Source organism: Schistocerca cancellata, chromosome 5 (genome assembly GCF_023864275.1).
Source record: "Schistocerca cancellata isolate TAMUIC-IGC-003103 chromosome 5, iqSchCanc2.1, whole genome shotgun sequence".
Taxonomy (NCBI): Eukaryota; Metazoa; Arthropoda; class Insecta; order Orthoptera; family Acrididae; genus Schistocerca; species Schistocerca cancellata.
The window spans coordinates 351,535,434-351,548,304 of NC_064630.1; the positions used below are offsets into that span (position 1 = coordinate 351,535,434).

General features: G+C 44.6%; 1 protein-coding gene across 1 annotated transcript in view; it reads left to right on the forward strand.

The window, feature by feature from the left end:
• LOC126188056 (kalirin) overlaps positions 1–12,871 on the forward strand; it is a 2,181,516-nt gene that overhangs the window by 789,464 nt on the left and 1,379,181 nt on the right. The window lies entirely within an intron of this gene.

The window sequence follows — 12,871 nt, forward strand, 5'->3', positions numbered from 1 at the left end:
GCCAGTTGTAAATTGGACGTAAATCCAGCGTAATCCATTTCGTGTAGGCGGAGATGTGCTGCGCGTAGCTTGAACGCTTTATGTGTTGCCATCAGGGCAACAGATATTGAACATACATCTGATGAGCGACACTACTAATAAATCAAATAATACACTATCTGCCGCGGTTTATCAGCTCGTTAATTCCTGGCGGTCACCGTGTCTCCTACAGCTGATGCCTGCGTTTAATAAAATTCATTGTTATGCCGAAAACATACTAGTTACAACACTCCCAATTAAAGTGTAGTAGTAAATTCGTGAAACATTTTTATCCTAGCTAACGTAAAGCTCAGCTCTCAGCTACGTTTCTAATTGGATGTGTGTGTGTGTGTGTGTGTGTGTGTGTGTGTGTGTGTGTGTGTGTGCGTGTGTGTGTGTGTGGATGGGGGGGGGGGGGGTGCCTGCGCGCGCATACATGGGGATGAAGTCCTACATTCATTGTTTTCCGTCACCAGATATCAACGTAGCTTCAGGCTAAAAACACGCACACATGCCACGCTCGCGGTATAAATGGAAGTGATTCATCCCTACATTAGAATACAAAAGCCGTAAATGGGGTGGCAGTATTACGCGGAGAAATATTTCTGGATACTACTTAACTGTAATAAGTCAGTCCAAATATTCCTTACTCAGAAACATAAATGACACGTTAGCAAACGGCCGTATCGAATCATACTAGTCTTAGAACAAAAACACATTGCCAGCGGCTATGTAATTACCAGAAGAGCCCATTGGACTAACTGTTAACTGCGGCTCCGGGCGTGACAGTTAAACGGGCGAATATAAAACCTGTCTCGGTCGGTTATATCGAACGAGTGCGAAGTGCGGGTTGTGCAAGATTTATAAGCGGCTGGGGGAGAAGCGGCAGAGACCGGGGGGCTGAGCTGGCAGGTGTGGGCGGCTCACTTTCACTCTCTGCCGGCCCTAACAAGCCGCAGCACTTGCTGTTCAGGCTCGTTCCAGTGGCCGCGATTCAGCGCGAGGGGCTAGTCTAACGTGGCGCTCTGAAGGCGCCGCACGGCCTTTTGAGTTCAGGGTTTTTGAGCGGAGCATCCGGGAGAAGAAAGACGCGAAAGAAGTGTTTTGCAAGACCGGCCGGCTATTTGAGGAGTTGAACAGCGAGCGCCGCATTCAGGGCACCCGGCATCCCCCGTCTGACGGCTGCCAGGAAAAGAGGAATTGAAGGCATTTGCAAGGCAGAAAGCGTTAATTAAACTGGAGCTGCATATTCAGGAAATGCGCGATAATATGCCAGGCGGCACGTGCTCGCCAGACGCGGGCGCCAGGCTGGATGCGGCCGTGCCGCCCACGCAGCGTCTGCGTCGGTGGAGGTGGGGGGAGGGGGGCGGCGGGGTGTGCCAGGCGGCGCCGCTTTGATGCACTACCAACTCTCTTCTCTGCTCCTGTGGTATCCAGAAAAAAGGCTGCCCTCGCGGTACAGTTCTGCACAGGTGGGTTCCTGACTAATAAACACGCTGCGTTACGAAAGCCACGACAGCAGGGTGATGATTAGATTTTGTGTGGACTTCCAGAGAGAACGTCTATGGAGATGTAGAAGAAATGGCTTACCACAAAGAAGTCATTTGACATATATGCCTGTCACCAACCACTTTCGGCGAACACAAGATGTTCCCTTTATGCCAATGGTCCCACAATAGCGATTCAAGGGAAATCTTCGGAAGATGTTGAACCCACTCTGACGGACGCATTGAGAGGGTTGATTGTCTATTACAACGTTTGTCAGGTTGATTGTCAAGTCAGCGAACTTCGTCCAAACCTAGCTACGAGCCAACAGTGAGCGTTCCATTTTAATCACAGTCAAGCACTTTGCAAGTTGAACATCGCATGGCAAGGAATATAATTAGTAAATAAAAAGCACGCAAAATATCTGAGAGTTACTCTGGATTGTACTCTGACGTACAAACAAACTTGCGAGGATACGAAAATGACGGTGGAAGGAAATCGTTCAAATGGTTCTAAATGGCTCTGAGCACTATGAGGCTTAACTTCTGAGGTCATCAGTCCCCTAGAACTTAGAACTACTTAAACCTAACAAACCTAAGGACATCACGTACATCCATGCCCGAGGCAGGATTCGAACCTGCGTCCGTAGCAGCAGCGCGGTTCCGGACTGAAGCGCCTAGATCCGCTCGGCCACAGCGGCCGGCTTCACAAGGTCATCGGTACCACTTGGGAATCTATGACACTAACACTGAAAATAATGGCGTTAACAACAAGTTATAGCGCTCTAGACTCTACCTGCCCAGTCTGCTGTAACTCTAACCATGCAAATGTAGTTAGCAGACGAAGCACTAAACGAAACGTGTAGGCATATTACAGGCTGTTTGAGACCTCCGTCACTTGCAAAAGACGACCAGGTGGCAGGCGAAGGTGCGTCGTGAAGAAGCTGCCAGCGCGGAGAGAAGAAGTTGGGCACGTTCCAGCAACCTCAACGCTGAGATCCAGAGCTTCCTGAAGACCACTTCATTCTTGCATAGAGCTGCTACTACAGCAGGAAAACAGTTTTTCGGCTTGAGAGTAACTGTATTTGGCCTCTCCCTTCGGAATCCCTCCGCCTGGGCGCGAATGGAATTGGATCCTGTGGGTAATCGATTTTATTGTACTACTTCTATTATTTTTACCTCTCATTCTTCCATCCATTACCAAACAACACCGATTCCTTTTTTACTCGAGTCGTGCCGCAAATTTCTTTTCTCTACTTCGGTTCACTATCTCCTCATTAGTTAGTTTCCATCCCATGTAATCTGAAGCATTCTCCTATAGCACCACATTTCAAAACCTTCTATTCTCTTCCTGTCTGAACTGTTTTCATCCATGTTCCGCTTCTGCACAGGCAACAATCCATATAAAAACCTTCAGTAGACACATCTTCGCTTAAATTTTTATTTGATGTAAATAAATTTGTATCTTTCACAAATATTTTTCTTATCTTTGCCAGTATAGTTGTCGTTAGGTCCCATGAAAAGCTATAAATCTGATGACTGCGTAAAGAATTAATATGTGTCGAAATTAGTCATTTCTGAGGTGATTAGCTAAGAGTGAAAGTGCCATTGGATGTGAGATGTAAGATACGTGCCACCACCGGATTTCATGTATCCCTTCTTTTCGTTTCCATATTCATCCATAGCGATACAATACTACACTGTACAATAATTCATCACTGTCAACCACAAGACGTACATAAGTGCGCACAGGACACAGTGTATTGAAAGATGGAGACGGAAGCTACGTTAGCATGTTAGTATATTCTACGAGTGAAGGTAAAATTTAGTCTATGTGTACAGTCGTACTAAACCGCTGGTCAGGACATTACAAATTGGAGATGAAATTACAATCGTTTCCCGGATGAAAATGAAGCGGATGTAAAGGTAAAAGTGGATTTCCTTATGTGATCAAAAGTGTACTGACACCTCCAAAGCTGGCCGGTGTGTCCGAGCGGTTCTAGGCACTTCAATCTGGAACCGCGTGACCGCTACGGTCACAGGTTCGAATCCTGCCTCTGGCATGGAGATGTGTGATGTCCTTAGGTTAGTTAGGCATAAGTAGTTCTAAGTTATAGGGGACTGATGACCTCAGATATTAAGTCCCATAGTGCTCAGAGCCATTTGAACCATTTTTGAACACCCCCAAAAGCATACGTTTTTCATGTTAGGTGCATTGTACTGCCACCTACTGCCAGGTACTCCATATCAGCAATCTCAGTAGTCATTAGACATCGTGAGAGAGCAGAATGGGGCGCTCTGCGGAACTCACAGACTTCGAACGTGGTCAAGTGATGGGTGTCACTTGTGTCATACGTCTGTACGCGAGATTGCCACACTCCTAAACATTCCCCGGTCCACTGTTTCCGATGTGATAGTGAAGTGGAAACGTGAAGGGACACTTACAGCACAGAAGCGTACAGGTCGACCTCGTCTGTTGACTGACAGAGACCGCCGACAGTTGAAGAGGGTCGTAATGTGTAATAGGCAGACATCTATCCAGACCATCACACAGGAATTTGAAGCTGCATCAGCAGCCTCTGCAAGTACTATGACAGTTAGCCGGGAGGTCAGATTTCATGGTCGAGCGGCTGCTTATAAGCCACACATCACGCCGATAAATACCAAACGACGCCTCGTTTGGTGTAAGGAGAGTAAACATTGGACGATTGGACAGTGGAAAAACGTTGTGTGGAGTGACGAATCACGGTACACAACGTGGCGATCCGATGGCAGGGTGTGGGCTTGGCGAATGCCCGGTGAACGTCATGTGCCAATGTTTGTAGTGCCAACAGTAAAATTCGGAGGCGGTGGTGTTATAGTGTGGTCGTGTTTTTCATGGAGAGGGCTTGCAACCCTTGTTGTTTTGCGTGACACTATCACAACACAGGCCTACATTGGTGTTTTAAGCACCTTCTTTCTTCCCACTGTTAAAGAGCAATTCGGGGATGGCGATTGCATCTTTCGGCATGATCGAGCTCCTGTTCATAATGCACGGCCTGCGGCGGTGTGGTTACATGAAAATAACATCCTTGTAATGGACTGGCCTGCACAGATTTATAACCTGAATCCTATAGAATACCTTTGGGATGTTTTGGAACGCCGACTTCGTGCCAGGCTTCACCGACCGACATCGATACCTCTCCTCAGTGCAGCACTCCTTGAAGAATGGGCTGCCATTCCCCAAGAAAGCTTCCAGCACCTGATTGAACGTATACCTGCTTGAGTGGGAGCTGTCATCAAGGCTTACGTTACACATGCTTACGTTACACCGCAGCATAGCAGCTACAAACGTTTTCCCTTGTACTGACGTCATGTGAGTTGTGGAGGAAGAATACTGGGATTTAGCGTACCGATGGACGGCGCCGCGAATCAGTGAATTTATGAGAGGTTATTGATCGTGTATTCTGGATGTAATAATTGCCTTCTAAGAGATAGATTTAACTGTTGCAAACTGTATAACAACCGAAACAGCACTCAAAAGGATATAGTCACTTTAGTCGTGCAGTATGGAGTACGTCGCCAGGAGACGTATAAAGTCTTCGAAAGTTGTGCTTTGATATTCCCTGAAGTTAGGCCTATTTTCCTCACTTCTAACAGTAAACCGGTCTCTGTTCTTGAACGACTTAACTTTTGCTCAGGCTGCGAACGGAGGCGCAAAATCGCTGAAGTTTCTGCAGCTCTCTGATTTTCCGCCCGCTCTCAACTTCAGCGTCAGCGAGAGACGCCATCAGCCACGCAGATTTATTTTTATGATGATGGTAATGGACGTTCTGTAAACGCGGCCAGCATTTCACCCAGTGGATATAATGTCGAGTGGTTGAGACGAAATCTTTAATCAGCTACCGAACTTCTGGGACATAAAAAAATCTCCTAATTACGTTTTTCAAATCAAGCCATCAGGTTCTCCCGTACCAAGTTAGATTTGACATAATTCCTGGTTAAATGAATTTATTTATTTATGAGTATTTCACCGATCGATGATACCTTGAAATATACTTCACCTACCAAGGATCAAATACATGCTTACGTTACACCGCAGCATAGCAGCTACAAACGTTTTCCTTTGTGCTGACGTCATGTGAGTTGTGGAGGAAGAATACTGGGATTTAGCGTACCGACTACGACGAGGTCGTCATAGACATACTTCAAGCGTGGTTGGTGAACACGTGGTAGGATAATCGGCCCCGTTCTTTTCAATGGAATCATTCGACATTTGTCTTAAGCGGTTTAAGGAACAAAGGAAAACTTAGAATGAGGTTTGAACCGCCGTCCTCCCGAACGAGTAGTGAGAGACTTAGATACCATTAGCCATCGTAGCTTAAAGTTAGCAGTACGTAGTTACATGGACATCTGAGATGCTGCTGTGTTAGTTGATACCACTGCTGAAACCGCTCGCTCGGCAGATTTGATCCTGACCAAAGATGGGTCCTGACAGGTTTGGCTGGTGACGTGACTGAGGACATAAATACTCGAGACAGTTTGTTAACATTTTCTAGGACCGGGCTTCAATTCGCCGTCCAGCCATCCAGATTTAGACTTTCCAAAGTTCCCTAAATCGATTAAGGAAATTACTGGTTTGGTTCCTTTTGAAAAGGCCAGTCGATTTTCTTGCCCACTCAAGCCAAGCCTGTATCCGTCGCTAATTTCCTTGTCATCGAGGGGACGTTAATCTCTAATCTTACATACTTTTATCGTTGTTGAATCTCTGATGAACATGTTTCCACACCCAAGACTTACATGGTCGTGTTCATACAGAACGTCGACTCATCAGTGAAAATAACGTCGACTCATCAGTGAAAATTACACGTGAGCTTTCTGTAGAAGACAAGTAGAATAGCTCACAATAGAAGTTGTCTCTGTTAATGAGTCGAAGAAAGGCGACGTGAAATACACCGGATAGGGAGAGTGTTCCAACATGACGGATACTGTTTTGCAATACCTTGGCTGAATGTTAGAATAACAAAAAGATCAATTAAATACTGTGAAACTGGGACCCACGATATCATAGAACTATCGTGTTCAAGTGACAGGCAATTTTAACACGAGCCGTACTAATTTATGACGAAAACCGTTACGGAGCAGTCTTCTCTTCATCTTTGTTTCATACTGGACCGACTGACCAAAAATTCTGTCACACGAACACGTTTATGGTGGCGATGAAAAAATTATTGGCTGTACTCGCCCTTGTCTATTTAACTTGTGATGATCGCGTCCGATGAATTCTCTAACCGCTCCAGTGATACGTAAACGGGTATGGAAAACAGCCTAGAAATCAAACGTATCCACCATTTCCAGCATATCCAACATACATTCGTAGCTTTAGTCATACATGTGTGTAAGTACTTGGTGTTAAATTCGTCGACTGAGTCCTACAGGAAGTGTCATGTATTATGCACACCCATCATCTTTCGTAAACAGATTTTTTACAGATGAGGTACGCATAGAAACGAGTGCTTTCGTTTTGGCGGTATTAGTAACTCGTTTTTTTAGACATATCGAATTGAATATAGATATTTGAATGGGAGGTATGTACTCTTTTAATGCCGTTCCAGATGTCTTGAAAGGGCGGTGCAGCAGCGTAACGTTTTATCCGTTTTGCACTGAAACATACGTTAACACCAGGCGAAAAGTTTTCTAAATGTGGCGACCAGATTGTCGGTCTCGGTGCCGAGATATATATACCTAGCAAAATAGGCAAGAATCTGTATTTTTATGGTCGAAGTTGCTCCTGAAATTATACCCTATGTTCTTGCAGAGCTTCGTCTCTAATGATCTCTCTCTGTCGACAGTTTGCTTTCTTTTTTTAATATTATTTTATTGATAATCAAACACATCAATTAAGTATTCACAATCCCAAAGTAAATGAAAATGTATTTATTTTGACTGCTTAAACACATTATGCTTTAGCATTCCTTACGCTCCCTGCTCGTTATATCTCACCACCCCTTCTGATGGTCAGTGCGATCAAGTTTTTGTTTTTTGAATTTAATATTCGCGAGGTAAACGAGTCCATTTGTTACTCAAACTGTTGTTTCAGGGCCTCCACCCTACCACGCTTTATTTTTTGCTTTCGTTGTAACAAATTCTGTTACTCTTGTTCGAATGCGGTATTTATAGAAATTGATCTTGTTCCAGAAACGAATAACTTACACCCCATTGATATAACCCGAAATGGAATTCAATTGAATGGATTCGCCGGGAAGCTGCGTTACCGGGGAAATTGCTTTTATCTGACTTGTAGAGAAACTGTTCGCCCAGGGAATATTTCCAGCAGAGTGAGATGGTGTCTGAAATCGTATATAATCTAAAGAAAATAATATTCGAAGCACTGAAGTTGTAAAAGTTTACTGCAAATCATCATCTTTGTGGAAGTTTTGCCCCAAGCTTTATGTTATGTAATTAAAACAGCGAAAACACTTCGTAACTATTCAACGAAATTTATGTTTACGAACCGCGAAGTGTTGCAGATTTTTAGCTCCATCTTCTGGCGACAATCTTGGATTTTCGTTCCTCAGTGTACCTCCTTGGAACGCAACTCTGTTAGATTTTCCACAATTTCGTTTCATTTGCGTCTTCGTCTGGTGAATTCTACACCAGACATTAAAGATGCAAAATATGATAAAATATACTGCCGTAAATCCACTATTCTATACAAACAATTCCTCAAGGAAACAACACTGTAGTTACATCACTGTGCTGTGCACATCGCATTAAGTAACAACTGCCATAGAAAGTAAATAAAACTGTGAGCCGGCCGATGTGGCCGAGCGGTTCTAGGCGCTTCAGCCCGGAACCGCGCTGCTGCTACGGTCGCAGGTTAGAATCTTGCCTCGGGCATGGATGTGTTTGATGTCCTTAGGTTCGTTAGGTTTAAGTAGTTCCAAGTTCTAAGGGGACTGATGACGTCAGCTGTTATGTCCCATAGTGCTCAGTGCCAATTGAAAAACGGAAACGGAAACGGCTCTGAGCACTATGGGACTCAACTGCTGTGGTCATAAGTCCCCTAGAACTTAGAACTACTTAAACCTAACTAACCTAAGGACAGCACACAACACCCAGCCATCACGAGGCAGAGAAAATCCCTGACCCCGCCGGGAATCGAACCCGGGAACCCGGGCGTGGGAAGCGAGAACGCTACCGCACGACCACGAGATGCGGGCTGTGCCAATTGAACCATGTTGAATAAAACGGTGGATGACAAAATGTAGAGAAAAAAGGATATTTTTAGTTACAAACTTCCGACACTTATTTATGAACCGAAGGGAATGTAAATAATTGTAATGCTACAGCAGTACCGAAACGTGTCTACTGTCATTCTGATGAACTAAATACGGAGAAGCACATATTATTAAATGAAATAACGCTTGTGAGAAAAACATGGTTTTATAGCGGCCATAGGTGCTTTTCTTGGCACTCGAAAACGGTGAGATGAATGTGAATTAATCGTTTAACATGAATATAGACACTGAAATTACCTTTAGCATCCGTCTCCTTATACGCATGACGTCATCAAAGTAATTTAAATCCAAAATACGTCAAGTACGCTCCGTAAGAAGAATTATATTTATACTCATGGCATCAAATTCGGTGGCTTTACAAACCTACAACCAAACGACCACCTTTTAACGTAATCTAGGCCTCGGGCTAAGCTACAGATAAGTTTGTCATCACCACCTACACTTTTAAAAATAATATAGAATCAAAGTAGATAACGTCAGTGCGAAGTTGCGCATTTATAACGTCGCTGTCGAATCTTCATTACGCTACGCTTCGAAGCCTTCGTCCGGCATTGGTAGGTTAAACCGACCCAAATAAATTTGAACGCCGGCCGTTGTGGCCGTGCGGTTCTAGGCGCTTCAGTCCGGAACTGCGCTGCTGCTACGGTCGCAGGTTCGAATCCTGCCTCGGGCATGGATGTGTGTACTGTCCTTAGGTTAGTTAGATTTAAGTAGTTCCAAGTTCTAAGGGGACTGATGACCACAGATGTTAAGTCCCATAGTGCTCAGAGCCATTTGAACCATTTTTTGAACCAAAAACGTGCGTTTCTTCGTTTGTTCCCACACTTTGTTTATAAACAAAATAAACGTTAAAATACTGATATAGCTCCAAGGGCGTTAAATTCATAAACAGTTATTCATGTAGCTACCGCTGAAAGCGACAGCTCCAACAAGCACGTTGTATTCAATATGTATACCCCCCCCCGTTCCTCCCGCCTCTACGATTCTGAGTAGTCAAGTAGTCAGCTTCGAGATCTGCGTTGTTAAATAGATATGTAATTGCAAGTCAGTTAAAACTTTTCAACTTATTTTCGAAAATTTGTTTTACTTTTCTCCTCTCTATTGCTGTTCAGTGTGAAGAATGCTGTGGTGCATCGGTCCAAGCTAGTGTATCGCGTGCGATCCTCCTCATTTTTGGCAGCAACTGATATTAAATTAAACCTAATTATTGTAGTCAAGCTTTGGCCCTCCTCAACAATTTTTACCCACCACGTTTCCCTCCAGTACGGAATCGACAGTTCATTGATGTCTCAGCACGTGTCCTGTCAAAAGGATCCCTTCTTTTGGTCAGTTTGAAACATAAATTTATTTTCTCTCCATTTCCATTCTGTGCCTCCTCACTAGTTATCCGGTCTACACATTTAATGGTTTGACTGTAGCACCATATTCTTAAGTGTATAATCGATGTAAAAAATTTCTCTTTTTCAGCAATAGTTTTCTTTCTATTGCCGGTCTGAATTTTATGTCATCTGTACTTCGGCTATCGTCACTTATTTTGCTGCCTAAATAAGAAAAGTTAGCTACCTCTCGTAATTTCCCATTTTATAAACTGATTTCCTCAGCATCACGTGATTTAATTCGACTGCGTTCCGTTATCACTGCTTACACTTTTAACCTTTCAAGACAGTATCTCTTCCGCTCATCTGTTCTTCAAGGAGTGTCTACAATCCTGTCCTGGTCCATTCTCAACTATTCCTTCCCCTGCCTGTTAGTCTACTCGCAACCGGCTTCTGGTTCCCGCACAAACTATAGACCAGCTTTTGCTCTCTGTATTTTACCTCTGCTCCATTAAGAATTTTGAAGAATGTATTCAGGGCAACACTGTCAATTTCTTCTAAATGAAAAAAAAAAAGCTGTAAGCTGGATTTGCCGTTCTTCAGTCTAAGATAAGTCGTAACGTCATTATTGCGTCGTGTGTAACTACACCTACCTGAGGTCAGTTTCTACCAGTTTTTACATTTTTTTGTGTGGCACAGTAATATTCACATCTGTTACCTCCTAACTTTTCGTGAAATTGGGATTATAATATTTTCAATGAACCGTGGGGGTATTTCGCTCGTCTCGTATATCTTGCATGAGATGTGGAATAGTTTCGTCACGACTGGCTCTCTGCTCTGCGTGGAAGGAAATCAGTGAAAGTAACGTAGCAGAAGGAATACAAGTTTTCCTTCGACATACGAGTGTCAGACGTCTTGTGGAGACGAGAGCGGATTCCGCAGCGCAGCGTAAAGACGTGCGGGCGGCGGGGGAGCGCCGCATTCCCGAGCGCGCCGACCCACCTTCCCGGAAGCTTTATTGGATTCCAACGAAGGTTGCGCCGTGCGCCGAATTCGACGCCCGGCGCCCCGCGCCGGGATGCCGGAGCGCATATTCTGCGTAATTCTTCGAAATTAGTTCGCAAGAATTTGACGAGGATCGGCACCGAAAGAACACAGCTGCTACCCTATTCACAGGCCTGAGATACTGCCTTCCATGAATGAGCTTTGAAGGGATGAGGTACTTGCTGGCGTGGAGAATTCTCATTCTCCGCGTTTCCTTGTACCTCATTCGGCCCACTATCCTTCTTGTTGTTCTAGTTCCAGTATGGCCTCTCCAGTTCCACATAGCGACCTCAACTCCGTCGATTGGCATTCGACAGGACAGCGGTTCAAATCGTCATCCGCCACTGCATTTTTGTTTCCTGTGGCTCTTCTAAGTATCTCAATATAAATAACTTGATGGTTACTTTCAAAAGGATACGCCTAATACCTTTCCCAATCCGAGCTTGCGCTCCAGCGATAATGACCACCTCTTCTTTCCTTAAGTAGCTTAAGACCAGATCACTTTCTGCAGTAAACGCTGAAAGCTTGTCACTACTATGGATTGGCCAGTCGAGCGGCTGGGCACAACGTCGTTTAGTCGGTTGCGTACTGAGTTGCGTGACGTTTCGCATCATCTTGCTGCCAAATAAAGTTTTGTGGTTTTTTATCGAAAAAGAAGGTCCCATACATTTCCCGCCGAGGTATGACACAAATTTCAATTTAGGGAAGGCTCGTTGCAGCTATCCATCTCTTGGAGATTTGCTGATCCGCAGATGGGCACAGAATGTAGTTCTCATTTCCGCTTAGGTGAAATGTCGATTCATCGCTGAAGTCACGATCCAGAAAATCATCGTTAAGCAGCAACATTTCGTTTTTCAAAGGTGGCACGTAGACCATACTCTGCAGGCTTTAGAGCTTGCAACAACTGTAAAGATAAGGACGTAGCTGGAAACGTCTCCTTAAAAGTTTCATCATAGACATCGCTGCAATTGCTAATCCACGACTAAACTTCCGAAATGATTTCTTGCGGCTACGCGTGAAGTCGATGAGACACACAGGCAACAGTGCATGCGCATAGGTATAGAAACAAAAACTGATTTTCTGTTTAATTTGATGTATTATTTGTAATTGTAAGTTGAATATAATGAATGCTACAAAGCCTTAAAACGCTGATACTCATTTTGAAACACCGGATACAACTGCAAAGTATCTCCCGTTAGTAGAACTGATGTTACACGTTATGTACACTCCTGGAAATTGAAATAAGAACACCGTGAATTCATTGTCCCAGGAAGGGGAAACTTTATTGACACATTCCTGGGGTCAGATACATCACATGATCACACTGACAGAACCACAGGCACATAGGCACAGGCAACAGAGCATGCACAATGTCGGCACTAGTACAGTGTATATCCACCTTTCGCAGCAATGCAGGCTGCTATTCTCCCATGGAGACGATCATAGAGATGCTTGATGTAGTCCTGTGGAACGGCTTGCCATGCCATTTCCACCTGGCGCCTCAGTTGGACCAGCGTTCGTGCTGGACGTGCAGACCGCGTGAGACGACGCTTCATCCAGTCCCAAACATGCTCAATGGGGGACAGATCCGGAGATCGTGCTGGCCAGGGTAGTTGACTTACACCTTCTAGAGCACGTTGGGTGGCACGGGATACATGCGGACGTGCATTGTCCTGTTGGAGCAGCAAGATCCCTTGCCGGTCTAGGAATGGTAGAACGATGGGTTCGA